Source organism: Centruroides sculpturatus, unplaced genomic scaffold (genome assembly GCF_000671375.1).
Source record: "Centruroides sculpturatus isolate CEXI.00-Female unplaced genomic scaffold, Cexi_2.0 scaffold571, whole genome shotgun sequence".
NCBI lineage: Eukaryota > Metazoa > Arthropoda > Arachnida > Scorpiones > Buthidae > Centruroides > Centruroides sculpturatus.
Window position 1 is genome coordinate 298,816 of NW_019385013.1, and position 14,515 is coordinate 313,330.

Consider the following 14,515-nt stretch of genomic DNA (forward strand, 5'->3'; position numbering starts at 1 on the left):
TTAAAATTTGGAAAAGGGGGATACCTAGATAGGTAAAATACGCGAATTTCTTCCTACAACTTTGGTTGTTGTTCGGGGTACAGTTAAGGTTTTAACCAAGTTCGAGCGAATACATAATTAGCAAAAAAAAGTTGAAATAAAGTGATTAAACAAAAATTATTACAAATATCGTAAATAACAAATGCAAATAGAGATATTTTTTGAAAGGAGGAAATGGTCTTCACAATTTGAAATGGATCGAACACACAGTGCTCGAACGCTCATGTAAACGCGCTCCATCTATCGTAGGATAAATGTACTTCGCGGGAGGGTATTAAAAACTTTCCAAAGTTTCATGGCAATCGTACTATGCCACAAACCTTCGCTGGAATATATTAAACAACTTCCCAAAGTTTCACGGCAATCGGATAAACGGTGTGATAATGCCTGAAGGACATACACACACACACACACACACACACAGAGACACGCATACATTCATTTTTATATATATAGATGAAACAATATTACAAGATGATGATATAAAATCTCCATTTTGTTTTATTCCTTTGTTATGATACGCATAAAAATCAGGCAGGAAAAGGTCTTACATAATTTAGGATCAACATAATGATAACAAAGGAGAGAGGTAATGGGATAAAGCTGTTATGTTATTAATAAAATACTTCCGTTCAAAATATGTGAAATTAAGTTTCACATTTACGTGATAGTTAATTTCATACATTACGGTAAAACAGTATTAAAATGCAATATGAAAACAATGAATTACTTATCTCTAAGATACTACATTTTACCTTGATGGGAAATTTCTTCGTTACAATGAAGAAGCCTTGCGCCGAAAGCGATAAAGAAGCTTTTCCGAATCTCTTCATAAAATTCAAAATCTGTTTAAGCAAATCATTTACATAAATTTAACATTTCATATAGTATTTTATTGTCATAGAAAAGAATCTAATGTCTTAAATTCAATAATTGTTTTAGGATAATTGTATAAATACTGACGTTTAGCTTCTGTTCAAGATCCAAATGACGATCGGCGAATATCCAAATGTCTTGAAAGCCATTTTGCATCTGAAATAAATGTTAATTTATCTGTTTTTACTGTCACAACTATGTGCATAGACAGACACTGGGTATTTCTTACATCAATATTTATTCGGCCAACAAGATATTCCCGAATAAAGACTGATGTCAGAAATGCCCAGTGTCTGTCTATGCACATAGTTGTGACAGTAAAAACAGATAAAAGAAGACACGGTTTCAGAATACGCAACAGTTAATTTATTGAAAACCAAACGTTCAATACGTAAACAATTATGATGACACTTACTGCGGCAATAAACGCAGATGTTAAAGAGGCGACTATAAGACAAGCCATCATGAAAAACAATGTAATAAAAGAAGATACTAACGTCACGATTTCATTCATTTTTACAAATAAAAGACTGTAAATGTATAAACAGGTCAACAACATCAGAATAAAGTAATCGAGTAAAACAGCAGAGCCGTGGATTTTGTTTAGGTCATTTGTAAACAGCCACAATTGATCATGACAAAGGATTACAGCTTTTATTTGATGAAACAAATTTCTGTCATTCTTGTTAATTAATAAAAGTTCTTTCGATAAACTCAAAAATCCAGTTTTTAGTATTGAAATAACAATAGTAACAATAACCCAAATAGAGTTTTGTCCGGCAAAGAAATACATACAAGAAATTTCCGTTGCAATATTGCAGAATAATGATTCATTATGTGAGTAATATCCTCTTTTGAGAGCAAAATAGAACAGAATAAGAATTATAATTAGTGTCAGTACAACGGTATAGCAAATGACGAAAACCAGATATTTGGATAGTAATTTTGATAGATGATTAATATGTTTTTTATCCGAGAAAGATATATTTCTTAATTTAATTAATGTATTTATTTTTTTCCGTTTCATCGAACTGTTCGTTATTGTATACATCAACATGCTACCAGTAATTGTTAATTTGATAATAGTTGTATCGTCTCCAATTACTTTGAATACTCTAGCGCAAGGAACCCACTCGTTTATTACTGGAATGTTGGAGAGAATTAATAGAAATGAAGATAAATAAGAAATATATTCGACCACTTCTAAATAGAGGGTTTTAACCAACTTGGTCAGTGAATTGCTTCTACTCGAACACTGGCAGTTGCATTCTAAGAAAGGATCCACACCAGACACTAAAGCCATGAATACCAACGGTTGGAGATAACATCTCAAACATAGTTCAATCTCTTGTACCATATTTATTTTTTACTTAAATTACATACTAAGCACAGTTATTTAAATATAGTGTGAATTAATGAATTCGGTCAGACTGTTATATGCAACGTTTCTTTCAAAATTAAAACTTGCTAATACGAGTTAATACAAATTAAAATTCGTACTGTACATTGCATAGATCCTGATTCTTTTGTACAATGTATTATATGCATTTAAGGGTTTTAATATAACATATGGTGCTTATGTAATGTTACCAACAGGATATTCATAAATTTATTAGAAGTCCTTGAAGTTCTGATATAAATGGATAGAATAAGACTAATTCCAATATTGATATTAAAATTCGGAATTATTGCTAATTGGAAATATTGAAATCGATGTGACCGAAGTTACCTTTCTAGACAAATAGTTCCATTTGTTCACTTTAATCTTCTCTTGCAACAAACATTTATGTAAATATGTAAACAATTGTATGAGAAATCTTAGAAATATCCATAATTTGTTTGACGTTTGCAAACAAATAAATCGTTTGCAGAATAAATCGTCAATGAATTGTTCGATTTTTAAGAAATGAAATTAATTTTCGCCTTGGAAATAATTCCTTACGATTCAAATTAATAAACAATGAAGGACAAAATATGAGATTATGTTTGTAGACATACAATTAAATTTCTAAAAGAGATCTCTTTTTTTTTCAATTGTTTATTTGTTATTACAATGAATGCTTAAATCACAAAATACTCTAGAAAAAACAGGAATGTTTCTTAATTTTCGTATATTTGAATTTTGCGTGATGTTTTTTATTTAAGGTAAAGTTTAATAGCTGTCTGTTTTGCTGACAGACTTAGCCCTTAAAGAAATGAATGGAACAAAGATTAAAAGTCCGAAGGTTGGGGAAGGATAGAAGGTGAAGTCAGAGGGGATCACATGAGTCGCCTAAACCAGGTATTATTTTAAAAAACACAAAAATAACAAAATGACAATACAAATACATAAAAATTTTCAATTCTGGCAGCTTTGCCAACAATGTGATTTAAAGTAAACATTTAAAGAATTTAAGCTTAACAATTTCATATTACAATAGAGCATCGATTATCCGAATATCGATCAACCGAAAACGTCAATTAATTGAAAGTTTCTTCTTTGTTTATTTGGTTTATATGGAGATAATTGAAAGTTCTCCAGTCGGCAAATTTAAATTTCCGCTAGTGTTGTGGCGCTGCAATCTTTGGCTGTCTTGGACCTTGGTCTTGGGCTATGCCAATACTATTTTTGTTGGTGTGCGTGTTTTAGCTGGCAGCACTGGCGCGACCATGGGATGGTACTTAAGGATGAGTCAGGATTTGAACGAATTTCAACGTGGTTAATATATTATTTGTACATAATCGGTTATCCGAAAAAGCCAATTTTCCAAACAACCCCATCACCAATTGATTCGGATAATCGATGTTCTACTGTATTTACATTATTTACCCAATATCAGTTCTGTTTTATTGACCCTGATGCTATCTGGAATGTCTGTCTGTCGCTTCTTGAGATGTCAGTGTCAGTCCATTGTTCATTGGGTTATATCTCGTTGGTTTCGTTCCTTCTTTCCTTTGTTGACGATAGCTTTAATGAAGTTGCAAAGATGTCCATATAGGGTTCTGTTTCGAATCAGTTCACTCTCTTTTGGTGGCCACTTAGATCAAGCCATAACACACTGTCCCTGGAATTTCTCTCGTTAGTGTTCATACTTGCTACATTCAGAGAAATACAGAGACATCTGTTTTGTCGGTATCAGTGTCGCACTTATCATTATTTCTCTTGCCGAAGCGGAAAAGATATGCGTTGAAATTTCGATGTTTTAGCAGACACTGTATGACCTTGTGGCGCCCGTCGGCAACGGGCCTATTCGGACGATAGAGGGCGCAAAGAAAGGAAAACAGCGAACTTTGAACTGGTCACCCACTTTCCGACCAACAGCTACTAAGAACGGACGTTAGGACAAAGCGGTCAGTGCAAACAACTGTAACCTTCGATCGATGTCGAGCTATATATACATTGTATTATACATTACTGTATATATTCGTAAATAAAGAAACGGATATTAAATTCCGACTGACGTATTTTCAACAACATCGAGCGATATCATAGAGGGATCGAATCCCAAAACCTCATAGTTGGGTCTCAGATGTCTGTATGTATGTCTATTGTTGGCTGTTGGTATGAATCTGTATAGAGTTCTCCCAATCGTGGAGTGTTCTTACTCTTTCTGCCATTGGAAAATCCTTTTTGATCCAATAAATTTGAATATATACTAATTTAGGTGTTATACCAATTGTTTTCTTTAAAAAGTTATGTTAACGTGTGTTCGAAGTGACAACAAAGACGTTTAAATAGTTAAATGCTTCAGTAGAAAATAATAATGAAGTAAACAAATCTTACTCAAATATCATTTTATCTCTCTGCTTTGTGGGCATTAAGAGAGCCTCTTTTTATCAAGCCCATTATCAGTTCGGCCAGGACCAAATAAGACGGCGAAGTAATGAAGGACTGGGACCGACATATCCGATCGGATCTCCGCCCAAAAAATTCCTGAGGGTTTTTCGACCTGTCTCGATTCCATCTATCTTAGTTTTTCAGAGCAAAAAGGCTGCCACCTTGACCACTCAGCCATCTGGCTTGAGCCNCTCAAATATCATTTTAACTCTCTGCTTTGTGGGCATTAAGAGAGCCTCTTTTTATCAAGCCCATTATCAGTTCGGCCAGGACCAAATAAGACGGCGAGGTAATAAAGGACTGGGACCGACATATCCGGTCGGATCTCCGCCCAAAAAATTCCTGAGGGTTTTTCGACCTGTATCGATTCCTTCTATCTTAGTTTTTCAGAGCAAATAGGCTGCCACCTTGACCACTCAGCCATCTGGCTTGAGCTCAATAGGCTAGGAGTTTATAGTTGAAATTCGGAACACAGTTAGAGTATGTCATAAGAATGCACGCTAAAAAGGGACTTTTCGGAATTCTTTCCTGCATGGATGAGGAAGAGAATTAAGGCTTATCCAGAAAAAGTTAGATTTTTCTGTACTATTTTATATGCGATTTTTCGTGTTTATAACTACGTTTTAGTAGGGTACGCCATGAGAATGCACACAAAAAAAGAATTTTTCGAAATCCCCTTGCACCAGAGAGGGAGAGGAAAAGGAGTAAGGACTGCACTGAGAAACTCAGCTTCTACTTTTCTATTTTAGTCTCCGTTTTTGCGAGAAATCGAACATATTTTTAAACCCATCTAAGTATTTTCTATTAGCCTCAGAAAAAAAAAATTGAATTTTTGCACTCGACGAGTAAGATCAGCTGTATAACTGTAAAGATTATCTTACGTGAGAGTTTATCACACCGCATAAGCAATCTAACACGTATTAAAATTTTTTATATTTCTACTGTACACAATCTTTAAAATTTTTTAAATATGTTACATTGAGCACTCAGTGTGATAAACTCTTACGTAAGATAATCCTTTGTAAATATAAACCAAATACTATCAAATAATATAGTAGAAGAGTTAGAAGCACGAAATAATCTAATAATCTTAATTTTTACTGTTGTTATTTAATGCACAAACAAAGACGGGCTAATCTGCTAGTATGCGAATAAAATCTTTGTAATTATTCATAAATTTTTATCAAATATTAAAGAGGCAACTGAAAACATTTTCCTAGGTATACTTGCTGCATTTTGAGAAAAACTTGCTTTTTTATCTGGATTAAATTCTTAGAGAATTTCCTAGCTGATAGTATGAAATTATTTTTCAGCACTCTGTCACAATCCATGATTTCAATAATGATAAGCTTGAGAAAAACATCTCAATGTTTAAAGAAAGTATTTAATAGAAATAACAATCCACACAGATGACATGTAATTTACTTAAAATCAGTTATGTATTAACTATCTAGTTTATTGTTAATATTTGTAAAAGACAGATTGAATTTCTATCAAAAATACGTTAATTAGACGAATGTTCGATTAAAACTAGACATTAGTAATTTAGTCCTATAAACCCGTTAAAATTAATTAAATGTTTCTCCTTTATTATTAATTAATGTCTTATTATGCAATAATATAACTGTTTTTAAAAAATATATTAAATTTCATCTAAAACTTAATATTAAATTTAACTTATCAAATTTTTTTTACGAATTCGCACTCAAATGGATTATATTGTAAAGGGCAAAATATTATATAAGAAATATTTAAAAATTTTAGATTATAATATTCAAATAATGAAATTGAAATTATATGCTTCTTAAGATATTGATATTATAGATTTACTATTTTGCTATTGAAGGCTACCCATGCAGTTTCTGTCACGTGACAGCAATAGACACGTGTAGTCGATCGTTTACGTAATATGTAATCGAAAATATTTTCTCTGTTAATGAAATCTGTTTTTGATTCACTCACGGGCCTTAGATATTAACGATTAATTAATAAATTAATGGCTAAAACGTTAATCGAATTAACGTTATTTTGATAATGAATTTTTCGACTATTTTACATTTTTTAATGTTGAATATAGCAAATAATAACAATAATAAATTTGTAAACTAATAAATCTGAAGTTTAAGGTTAATTTTTACTTGTCTGGCTTCATTATATATAAGAGGAAAGGTATCGGAGATTCGTTTAAAAATGACAAACCAAGATTTTTACAGTTTTGTACTCCGGAAACTTAAAATGTCCAGAAATGTAAAAAGCAATTCTGTTTTTTTCTGTACATGTGGATGTTAGTGTGTATGCAGCATGATTTTTTTTACCATGTTTGAAGCTCGATTCTTGTGCTTTTTGTCTAAAATTTTTGAAATATTTCTGGGTGTTTTGTTTCTTAAAGGGAGTAATGTGATAAAAAGTTGAGTGGGTTTGGAGATAATAGGGGAGAGTGAATTTCCAGTAGGGTTGCACTTAATGGCAATTTTACTCGTTATTAGCATTTAAAATATTTTCAGAAAACTAATCCCTATTTTTAAAATTAAGCTATTTTCCATTTTATAATAAGTGTAAATATAAAGTAGTCTATTATTTTTAATAAGAACAGATGATGCAACAAAAATATTAAATGTTGCTGGGAAAGTTAAGCGAGTGGTTTCTGGTTGCTTTTAGCTGCAGAATTTTTGCTTCAGTCTACTCTTCTAAATTTTACTTGTTTATTTAATTTTCTAATAGATACAGTAAATACGATTTATTTGTAGTTTTTGCATATAGTATTTGCAAGTCGTTACTCTTAATTTTTTAATCTTACTTTATAAAATTAAATTATTTTAAAATGTTATCAGAAAATATAAAAAATCATACTTTCTGAAAATATATTTTCTCATCCAACCTGACAATATATTGTCAATCTGATGTAACCCTGATGATTTTTCATCTGCTGATATATCGGCAGGCATTTTCAATTTGAGTTTTATTGAAAACGACATTGCTCACAGATGTGCCACTTTTTNCAAAATATAAAAAATCATACTTTCTGAAAATATATTTTCTCATTCAACCTGACAATATATTGTCAATCTGATGTAACCCTGATGATTTTTAATCTGCTGATATATCGGCAGGCATTTTCAATTTGAGTTTTATTGAAAACGACATTGCTCACAGATGTGCCACTTTTTTCGATTGTTTAATTTTTTCTTTTATGTACATCAGTGTTTTTCAACCTGTGGGTCGCAACCCCCACGGTAGTCGCAAAGCCTTACACAGGGGGTCGCAGGTAAAAGAAAAAGACAAGTGTTTGTAGGTCCTACACTACAAGAAAAAAACTACAATCTCAGTGAGAAGGCTGTGCCTGTTTATTTTACAGTACAATTGATTTTTTGATCGATATTTAAATCTCAATAGAAAGAAACTTAAATACGTAGTTTTTAAAATCACAGACATAGTTTTAATACGGCTTTGAAAGGTCGCTAGAATTTTTTAACTAGTAAAGGGGTCGTTTACTCAGGAAGGTTGGAAAACACTGATTTACTTATTATATATGTTAGCTGGCATGTATTTTAAAATAAATCGTCACTTTCGATTTTTCAGGAAACTTCTGTGAAATAGTTAGGCTTTTCTAGAAAGCAAGCGCAATCTTCTGTTTTTGTTAGTTTATTTTTCGTGCAAGTTTTTTTTAGATTATAAACAGTAGCGTGCCGTGACATTTGATGATAGGGAAGCTGTGTTTCTCTAAGAAGTCGACATCTAGGAACAATCAGTCAATTGCGCGTCAGTGATGGTCTCGAGTCCATTCGTATCGTTTATTCGATAGGCCAGTAAAAACTGTAGACTACTCTAAATGTATTTTTAATATCACAATTACATTCCTAATCGCTAGCCACGATATAAGGGCTACAATTATGAATAAAATAATAAAAACTTACTTTGTGAAATAAAATATGTAGCGGTGTAATGGTGTGAAATATTCAACGCCACAGATAAACACATACACGTTTTACTAATTAAACGAGTTTAATTTCTCGCTGAATTTCAAATATATATACAGAATAGGTTCAGATTCTCGCTGTTCTCCTTCAAACGGTTCCACAATCTTCAGTGACCAGGTATATCAATAGACTGGTAGTTAATTTCTCGATAACTACCTTCCGACAATTTATTTGCACGCGTAAACCTTAATCTAACTTAAACTAAAAATAGAAAAGGTAGAAAGGGGAAATGCGAAGAATTAAACGACAGAAGGGTACCCAATTTTCCAGTTGGTTCTCCACCGTTCCTCGTCTCGGCTTCTCTTTCTCCTCTGTTCCCCTCTTAGAACAACTCGGGTCCGTTTTGGGGTTTTTTCTTTATAATCGTCGACCGGATTCTTCTACTGATCCGCTTCTTACAGCCTGCTTCTGCAGCGCTCCTCGACTTTCTGTTCAAGAACCTGTTGACACTCGTGTGTCTCTCTCCGAGTCCAGCCTGAGAATGCTTCTAGAAACTCTTCCTTTTCCCCTCCAGCCTCGTTTTCTCCTTTTGTTCTAACGCTACCCCTTGATGGGTTAGGGGTGAGGCGAGTTCTCGCAAGTCCGAAACAAAGGAACACAAAAATTGGAAAGAACGAAAATTCTAGAATTTAAATTAAACTAAAACTATACAGACTAATAATAATAATAATAAAAACAGGCGTGTAGCCACACTGGTACATACAAAATATTCTTCAATTATATGAATATACTTTCAAAGAAAATTATAATTAAATATAGCTTTGTAAAGAAACGTACGTAAAAATATAAATTATTTTTTACTTTTTAAATCTTAAAACAATGCACTTAGTCAAATAGTGTGTTACGAGTGGCTAATGGATGGAATAGAAAACGGTTGCAGAGCGTGCATACACGCAGACTGCCAAATCCCCAGGGTGCCCATACCGATTAATGTGAAATGCTTCTTTTGTCGCATCACTAGTATACCTCAAAGGACGCGACTGGGCTGTTGTAGATTTTAAACGTTTCTCATCATAGCTGTAAAAACCTAAATATGTTAAACTTAAAGGTCATTTGTTTTCTAACTAATTCGTTTTAGGAACAAGTGTCCTCAGAAATTTCCAAAATTTACAACTTTTCGGTCACTCTCATTGAACTGGAAAAATTTCTGTTTTTATTACATTAATAGAAGTATGTTATGATGGCAAGAGAACCGCATTTGAATTTTCCTCTTTTTCGGAGTTAATACGACACTAATTATAGTAAAAAAATAATTATTTAGTGTTATTAAACATCATATAAATACTTTTAAACAGTTTAATTTGTTTATTTACCTTTCCTGATATTCCACCGTGCAAAATGCTTCCGCCATTTTTTTCAACTTATTTCCCGTGAGTCAACGCGCGATGTTCATTGAGTCACGTGATTTTATGAACGGGTGCCTCAACGATTTTTACTTGGATTTGAAACGTGTAACGTGTACTACTTCTACCCGTACACGTTTAATGTTTGAACGTGCGCCTCAACCTCTCTATTTTCAACGTTTTTAGAACGTTTACAATCGTTCTATTGATATCATCGAACCAATATTCGAATTTTATGTTCAAATTTAATTCGAACAAATTCGAATAAATTCGAACAGAACATTCGAAATAGAAAGCCACTTTCAACCACTTTCAACCTCATATCTCCCGCACCCTTATAGCTATCGAGACGCAACCACCCCTATGCACAAATGGAGACTTGGGGTTTCCACCACATACAAACACCATTCACGTGCGATGTGTAGTTTTGGCGAAACAGTGAAATATAGGGACATACATGTCCATTATTATATAGATATAGATATAGATATATTTATAAATGATATGTAGCCCTAAAAGTAGCCAAAGCTCCAAATGATATTTTTTTACGTTAAACTAAAGAAGTAGTCACATTTGGCTCATTGTAGCCAAATCTTGCAACGCTGGAAGGAATACTAAATAAAGCTGGAGTTGTGACTCAAAGGATTATAGAGCCAAATTCGGAAAAAGAATAGAAAGGGCAAAAGATAAAGAAGTGAGAAAGGTTGAAAAATTAAGACTCAATATTTGCCTAACAGAAGAACTATTTAACCTTTCTGGCAACTTTTTATCTTTTGTCCTTTCTCTCCTTTCACCAAATTTGGGTCTATAATCCTTTGGGTCACAACTCCAGCTTTATTTAGTAATCCTTCCTCATTCACACATCTCCAAGTACAGTACATGAAAATATTTCATTTCCACTCAAAATTAAAATATGAATAAAGGTTTATGGCTTTGTGAAACGTCTTTTCTGAGTTTATGCCGTTGAAATAAATAAATAATAATAAAATTAAAACATTCGTCGGTTTTGTTTACACCTTTATTGGGCCGCATTGGAACTTGCCTTGGGCCGCATGCGGCCCGCGGGCCGCGGGTTGGACACCCCTGGTCTACAAAGAGGTATTGGGATAACTGAAACTATAATAAATTTTCAGATAACCTCATTTAGGTTTCGAAAAAAAAATTAAACTCGAACCCGTAATATTTGAAACTTGAATTTATGTGCATTAGCAGTCCATAGTTTGAAACAAAAAATTTAGTAATTTTATCAAATTAGTAACAACTAATGATCGAGAATCTTGATCCTTCCAGGGCGATCGTGTGGCAGTGGTGAAGGACAGATATATCCGTTAAATTCTTTTGGGGGAATTTCCCAAAAACTACCGCGAAAAAATTCACCTAAAAATGAATTATGTAACAATAAAAAAAGAGGTTTCTTTACTAGACATAACTGTTTACAAAATCTTTTTCCGAAACGGTAATGAGAAAAAACTCATAGAAAAATACTTTAAAAATTTCTCACGTTTATTCTCCGCTAATTAGGGATAGCACCATACCTGACCATTTTACTGTTGAAAGGTTAGTGAAGTACCGAGAAAGGATTATTTCTATCAAATTGTAAAATCCGCGCCTATGAAGCCACGGGTAACAGCTAGTATATTAATATTATGAAAAAAAATTATATAGTTTAATATAAGATAGAAAAGAGCCTAGTTTACGAATTTAAAGAATGATTATAGAAAACATGGAAGGAGAAATCATATATTTTTGAAAACAAAAGTTAAAGAGTTTGATATTTTACTTAATAATTTAAATATATGCTCTCCACCTCAAATTAGTACTGTCTTGCTCCCGTACATCATACTTTTTCTTTAACAATAGAGACGTGCTTGGCATCTTTCTGAAGGGGAAATTTTTTGCATTGAAATAACGTGACTTCTTGTTTGCATCTGAAGTTCTTATAAATTCATGTTTCCACTCGTCAGAAAATGTGTTACGAAACAGCTCGGTTAGCGTCCTGGACATGTTGAGATAGCTATGCCAACTGAGACAGACCTGAAGGAAAGCTACTGACCCAGCTGAAGGACACTCAAAATTAGATATAAGGCAACGTGACTGTTGGAACAAGGAAAACAAGTTTGAGGTAAGACTGTGTTGTGAGTAGCAGTCGAGAAGTATTGCTGTGTTTATTGTAAATAATTGTCGAATAAATGGACTTAGTCTGAGTTAAAGAAGTCATAAGGTGTTCTTTCTGACAGACCACAAATCCGGAAGTCGGATGGAACAATCCATTATTTACTTCTAGACCGCTCGAGTGAAAAGGCCAACAGATAGAGACAGTTCTTTCGGTCTGCATCTTTAAGGCCTGCCCAAATGAAGAGAGGATATGTAGAAAGAGGTAAAGAGAACTCATCTGTGTCCAGCTTATTTCACGGCTGCTTGGGTGAACACAGAAGATGCCGACGAAAGATGAAAAGGCCTCTTTGCGTTTAGTACCTTAAAGGCCTGCTAGGGTAGAGACATAAGACGTCGATGAAAGGTGGAGAAGGCTCTCTGTGTCCTAGTTATTTAATGCCCTCTTGGGTGAAGACAGAAGATATTGCCAGAAGGCAGAGAGGGCTTTCTGTGTTTGGTTAATTTCAGACCCACTTGCATGAAGACAGAAGACACTGACAGGTGGCAAAAAGGGCTCTCTGTGTCTTTAAAGGCCCCCTGAATGAACTCAGGAGACGCTGTAAAGAAGACTGTCTGTGTCCCACTTATTTATTGATTGTTTTCGTAAAGACAGAAGACGCTGACAAAGGATGAAGAGGCCTCATTTTATCTGGTATCTTAAAGGTTTGCCCGAATGAAGACACAAGGCGCGGACAAGAGGGCAGAAGGCTGTTTGTCTTGCCTTATTGAATTCTGCACTGTACAAGTATTTTTTTAAGTGAGGTTCGATATGAGTTTGAAGTGAATTTTGTGGCCCTAACTTGAAAGTTTTACAATTTGTTATATTTATAGGTTTCTGTCTTTCTTTACTATTAGTTGTTGTAATAGTGCATGCCTTAGTTTAGATAATAATAATATGGTGAGTTTCGTATAACTGCACAACATAGCACACTGCTTCCTCAAAGCACATTGGCCCACCCCTCACAACAAAGTCACATGCCTGTGATGAATTATTATTATTATTGTGATATAATAATATATAGGGGAGACCGGGGCAACTTCGGCATGCGGGGCAAGTTTGTCAAGCGTTTTTTTTAAAAAACAAATTAAAAGGAGACTTTGGTTATAGGTTAGGCAGTTGAGTTTTATTGGTGGCTTGTTGAGTGTAGTGTTTTTATTGTTCTCCAACAAGCGTAGTTGAATTATCAAGCAAATTTTCATTTTCGTTCAATTCNTCATGAAATTTAGCATTTTACAAAGTAATAATATTTCTATTTTATATGTTAATTTCAGAAATCAATTTAAAAATTTAAATTTATTTGTCTTACCTTCATTTTAGTTTCTAACGGTAGATCGGCTGAACATAATTTATCGATTTCGATGAACTTCTCGTACAGCTTGAAAAATTGAAATTATTATCATAAAGAATAATTCTTGTATAAATTCTTATGTATTATATAATTATATAATATATGCAAATGTATATCCAAATCAAAGGAGATTTTCTAATAAATTAGAATATTTACTAATTGAGATATCATACCAATTGTTTTTTTATTTAAAACAGAATTCGACCTGAAAACAGAGAAATTTAAATAGTTTAATTCTTTAGTAAAAAGTAATAAAGTAACAATGAAATATACAAATCTTATTCAAATATCATTTTAATCGTTCTTTCTCTCCTGTAACGTAGAGATCGTAAGTATAACCATTTTCCTAATTTATAGGCCTACTTATAATAATACATGGGCATTGACAATTACTTATCATTTTATGACAAATTGTTAAAAAAATATAAATTCTAAGCAAAAGGTAAAAAAAATTCAAATCAAATCAATAATTAAAAGTAAAACGTTAAATTAAATTCGATTGCTATTTATTCCCAAATAATAAATTAAATGTAATAAATTAAATGAAATTAGTAATGAAACACATTTAAGAGTTTATGATGACAGTCTCTTAAGTCATCATCGTTACAACATTGAGAACAGCATAAAACAGAAATTTATTCGTTCTCTGCGTTTATAGGTTAAAATTTTTAAAAGTAATTATTATCAGATCTCCAGAATAGGATTGTTTATGAGCTATTTTTATAAATCGTTGAATTTCCGAGCAAAGTCGAAAATTTCAAGGAATAGAAGTTGATTGTCTGAGTTTAATTAGCTTTTCTAAGAGACTGTTTTAAAAATCTGATATCAAATAAATAACTCAAGAAGATTACAGTGAAGGATAATAGCATACAACAAGTTGCACAATATTATCTGAAATCAAATGGCTTTAGATAAATATTCGATCGATACTTCAAAAAGATTTGTATAACTCAATTTTCA